Consider the following 6,000-nt stretch of genomic DNA (forward strand, 5'->3'; position numbering starts at 1 on the left):
CCCAGAAGTGGCCCAATAACCCTCCACTAGCCACCTGGTACTGCTGTATACTGCCAGTGTAATACCCAGAAGTGGCCCAATCCTCCATTATTCACCTGGTACTGCTGTATACTGCCAGTGTAATACCCAGAAGTGGCCCAATAACCCTCCACTAGCCACCTGGTACTGCTGTATACTGCCAGTGTAATACCCAGAAGTGGCCCAATCCTCCATTATTCACCTGGTACTGCTGTATACTGCCAGTGTAATACCCAGAAGTGGCCCAATAACCCTCCACTAGCCACCTGGTACTGCTGTATACTGCCAGTGTAATACCCAGAAGTGGCCCAATCCTCCATTATTCACCTGGTACTGCTGTATACTGCCAGTGTAATACCCAGAAGTGGCCCAATAACCCTCCACTAGCCACCTGGTACTGCTGTATACTGCCAGTGTAATACCCAGAAGTGGCCCAATCCTCCATTATTCACCTGGTACTGCTGTATACTGCCAGTGTAATACCCAGAAGTGGCCCAATAACCCTCCACTAGCCACCTGGTACTGCTGTATACTGCCAGTGTAATACCCAGAAGTGGCCCAATCCTCCATTATTCACCTGGTACTGTCATATACTGCCAGTGTAATACCCAGAAGTGGCCCAATCCTCCATTATTCACCTGGTACTGCTGTATACTGCCAGTGTAATACCCAGAAGTGGCCCAATAACCCTCCACTAGCCACCTGGTTCTGCTGTATACTGCCAGTGTAATACCCAGAAGTGGCCCAATCCTCCATTATTCACCTGGTACTGCTGTATACTGACAGTGTAATACCCAGAAGTGGCCCAATAACCCTCCACTAGCCACCTGGTACTGCTGTATACTGCCAGTGTAATACCCAGAAGTGGCCCAATCCTCCATTATTCACCTGGTACTGTCATATACTGCCAGTGTAATACCCAGAAGTGGCCCAATCCTCCATTATTCACCTGGTACTGCTGTATACTGCCAGTGTAATACCCAGAAGTGGCCCAATAACCCTCCACTAGCCACCAGGTACTGCTGTATACTGCCAGTGTAATACCCAGAAGTGGCCCAATCCTCCATTATTCACCTGGTACTGCTGTATACTGCCAGTGTAATACCCAGAAGTGGCCCAATCCTCCATTATTCACCTGGTACTGCTGTATACTGCCAGTGTAATACCCAGAAGTGGCCCAATAACCCTCCACTAGCCACCTGGTACTGCTGTATACTGCCAGTGTAATACCCAGAAGTGGCCCAATCCTCCATTATTCACCTGCTACTGCTGTATACTGCCAGTGTAATACCCAGAAGTGGCCCAATCCTCCATTATTCACCTGGTACTGTCATATACTGCCAGTGTAATACCCAGAAGTGGCCCAATCCTCCATTATTCACCTGGTACTGCTGTATACTGCCAGTGTAATACCCAGAAGTGGCCCAATAACCCTCCACTAGCCACCTGGTACTGCTGTATACTGCCAGTGTAATACCCAGAAGTGGCCCAATCCTCCATTATTCACCTGGTACTGCTGTATACTGCCAGTGTAATACCCAGAAGTGGCCCAATCCTCCATTCACCTGGTACTGTTGTATACTGCCAGTGTAATACCCAGAAGTGGCCCAATCCTCCATTATTCACCTGGTACTGTTGTATACTGCCAGTGTAATACCCAGAAGTGGCCCAATAACCCTCCACTAGCCACCTGGTACTGCTGTATACTGCCAGTGTAATACCCAGAAGTGGCCCAATCCTCCATTATTCACCTGGTACTGCTGTATACTGCCAGTGTAATACCCAGAAGTGGCCCAATCCTCCATTATTCACCTGGTACTGTTGTATACTGCCAGTGTAATACCCAGAAGTGGCCCAATCCTCCATTATACACCTGGTACTGTTGTATACTGCCAGTGTAATACCCAGAAGTGGCCCAATCCTCCACTATCCACCTGGTACTGTTGTATACTGCCAGTGTAATACCCAGAAGTGGCCCAATCCTCCATTATTCACCTGGTACTGTTGTATAGTGCCATTGTAATACCCAGAAGTGGCCTAATCCTCCATTATTCACCTGGTACTGTTGTATACTGCCAGTGTAATACCCAGAAGTGGCCCAATCCTCCATTATTCACCTGGTACTGTTGTAGAGTGCCAGTGTAATACCCAGAAGTGGCCCAATCCTCCATTATTCACCTGGTACTGTTGTATACTGCCAGTGTAATACCCAGAAGTGGCCCAATCCTCCATTATTCACCTGGTACTGTTGTATACTGCCAGTGTAATACCCAGAAGTGGCCCAATCCTCCATTATTCACCTGGTACTGTTGTAGAGTGCCAGTGTAATACCCAGAAGTGGCCCAATCCTCCATTATTCACCTGGTACTGTTGTAGAGTGCCAGTGTAATACCCAGAAGTGGCCTAATCCTCTATTATTCACCTGGTACTGTTGTATACTGCCAGAGTAATACCCAGAAGTGGCCCAATCCTCCATTATTCACCTGGTACTGTTGTATACTGCCAGTGTAATACCCAGAAGTGGCCCAATCCTCCATTATTCACCTGGTACTGTTGTAGAGTGCCAGTGTAATACCCAGAAGTGTCCCAATCCTCCATTATTCACCTGGTACTGTTGTATACTGCCAGTGTAATACCCAGAAGTGGCCCAATCCTCCATTATTCACCTGGTACTTTTGTATACTGCCAGTGTAATACCCAGAAGTGGCCCAATCCTCCATTATTCACCTGGTACTGTTGTATACTGCCAGTGTAATACCCAGAAGTGGCCCAATCCTCCATTATTCACCTGGTACTGTTGTATACTGCCAGTGTAACACCCAGAAGTGGCCTAATCCTCCATTATTCACCTGGTACTGTTGTAGAGTGCCAGTGTAATACCCAGAAGTGGCCCAATCCTCCATTATTCACCTGGTACTGTTGTAGCGTGCCAGTGTAATACCCAGAAGTGGCCCAATCCTCCATTATTCACTGGTACTGTTGTATACTGCCAGTGTAATACCCAGAAGTGGCCCAATCCTCCATTATTCACCTGGTACTGTTGTATACTGCCAGTGTAATACCCAGAAGTGGCCCAATCCTCCATTATTCACCTGGTAATGTTGTAGAGTGCCAGTGTAATACCCAGAAGTGGCCCAATCCTCCATTATTCACCTGGTACTGTTGTATACTGCCAGTGTAATACCCAGAAGTGGCCCAATCCTCCATTATTCACCTGGTACTGTTGTATACTGCCAGTGTAATACCCAGAAGTGGCCCAATCCTCCATTATTCACCTGGTACTGTTGTATACTGCCAGTGTAATACCCAGAAGTGGCCCAATCCTCCATTATTCACCTTGTACTGTTGTAGAGTGCCAGTGTAATACCCAGAAGTGGCCCAATCCTCCACTATCCACCTGGTACTGTTGTATACTGCCAGTGTAATACCCAGAAGTGGCCCAATCCTCCATTATTCACCTGGTACTGTTGTAGAGTGCCAGTGTAATACCCAGAAGTGGCCCAATCCTCCATTATTCACCTGGTACTGTTGTAGAGTGCCAGTGTAATACCCAGAAGTGGCCCAATCCTCCATTATTCACCTGGTACTGTTGTAGAGTGCCAGTGTAATACCCAGAAGTGGCCCAATCCTCCATTATTCACCTGGTACTGTTGTATACTGCCAGTGTAATACCCAGAAGTGGCCCAATCCTCCATTATTCACCTGGTACTTTTGTATACTGCCAGTGTAATACCCAGAAGTGGCCCAATCCTCCATTATTCACCTGGTACTGTTGTATACTGCCAGTGTAATACCCAGAAGTGGCCTAATCCTCCATTATTCACCTGGTACTGTTGTATACTGCCAGTGTAATACCCAGAAGTGGCCTAATCCTCCATTATTCACCTGGTACTGTTGTATACTGCCAGTGTAATACCCAGAAGTGGCCCAATCCTCCATTATTCACCTGGTACTGTTGTAGCGTGCCAGTGTAATACCCAGAAGTGGCCCAATCCTCCATTATTCACTGGTACTGTTGTATACTGCCAGTGTAATACCCAGAAGCGGCCCAATCCTCCATTATTCACCTGGTACTGTTGTATACTGCCAGTGTAATACCCATAAGTGGCCCAATCCTCCATTATTCACCTGGTACTGTTGTATACTGCCAGTGTAATACCCAGAAGTGGCCCAATCCTCCATTATTCACCTGGTACTGTTGTATACTGCCAGTGTAATACCCAGAAGTGGCCCAATAACCCTCCACTAGCCACCTGGTACTGCTGTATACTGCCAGTGTAATACCCAGAAGTGGCCCAATCCTCCATTATTCACCTGGTACTGCTGTATACTGCCAGTGTAATACCCAGAAGTGGCCCAATCCTCCATTATTCACCTGGTACTGTTGTATACTGCCAGTGTAATACCCAGAAGTGGCCCAATCCTCCATTATCCACCTGGTACTGTTGTATACTGCCAGTGTAATACCCAGAAGTGGCCCAATCCTCCACTATCCACCTGGTACTGTTGTATACTGCCAGTGTAATACCCAGAAGTGGCCCAATCCTCCATTATTCACCTGGTACTGTTGTAGAGTGCCATTGTAATACCCAGAAGTGGCCTAATCCTCCATTATTCACCTGGTACTGTTGTATACTGCCAGTGTAATACCCAGAAGTGGCCCAATCCTCCATTATTCACCTGGTACTGTTGTAGAGTGCCAGTGTAATACCCAGAAGTGGCCCAATCCTCCATTATTCACCTGGTACTGTTGTATACTGCCAGTGTAATACCCAGAAGTGGCCCAATCCTCCATTATTCACCTGGTACTGTTGTATACTGCCAGTGTAATACCCAGAAGTGGCCCAATCCTCCATTATTCACCTGGTACTGTTGTAGAGTGCCAGTGTAATACCCAGAAGTGGCCCAATCCTCCATTATTCACCTGGTACTGTTGTAGAGTGCCAGTGTAATACCCAGAAGTGGCCTAATCCTCCATTATTCACCTGGTACTGTTGTATACTGCCAGAGTAATACCCAGAAGTGGTCCAATCCTCCATTATTCACCTGGTACTGTTGTATACTGCCAGTGTAATACCCAGAAGTGGCCCAATCCTCCATTATTCACCTGGTACTGTTGTAGAGTGCCAGTGTAATACCCAGAAGTGTCCCAATCCTCCATTATTCACCTGGTACTGTTGTATACTGCCAGTGTAATACCCAGAAGTGGCCCAATCCTCCATTATTCACCTGGTACTTTTGTATACTGCCAGTGTAATACCCAGAAGTGGCCCAATCCTCCATTATTCACCTGGTACTGTTGTATACTGCCAGTGTAATACCCAGAAGTGGCCCAATCCTCCATTATTCACCTGGTACTGTTGTATACTGCCAGTGTAACACCCAGAAGTGGCCTAATCCTCCATTATTCACCTGGTACTGTTGTAGAGTGCCAGTGTAATACCCAGAAGTGGCCCAATCCTCCATTATTCACCTGGTACTGTTGTAGCGTGCCAGTGTAATACCCAGAAGTGGCCCAATCCTCCATTATTCACTGGTACTGTTGTATACTGCCAGTGTAATACCCAGAAGTGGCCCAATCCTCCATTATTCACCTGGTACTGTTGTATACTGCCAGTGTAATACCCAGAAGTGGCCCAATCCTCCATTATTCACCTGGTAATGTTGTAGAGTGCCAGTGTAATACCCAGAAGTGGCCCAATCCTCCATTATTCACCTGGTACTGTTGTATACTGCCAGTGTAATACCCAGAAGTGGCCCAATCCTCCATTATTCACCTGGTACTGTTGTATACTGCCAGTGTAATACCCAGAAGTGGCCCAATCCTCCATTATTCACCTGGTACTGTTGTATACTGCCAGTGTAATACCCAGAAGTGGCCCAATCCTCCATTATTCACCTTGTACTGTTGTAGAGTGCCAGTGTAATACCCAGAAGTGGCCCAATCCTCCACTATCCACCTGGTACTGTTGTATACTGCCA

This window comes from Dendrobates tinctorius, unplaced genomic scaffold (assembly GCF_039654945.1).
Source record: "Dendrobates tinctorius isolate UK_male_01 unplaced genomic scaffold, ASM3965494v1 ptg000011l, whole genome shotgun sequence".
NCBI lineage: Eukaryota > Metazoa > Chordata > Amphibia > Anura > Dendrobatidae > Dendrobates > Dendrobates tinctorius.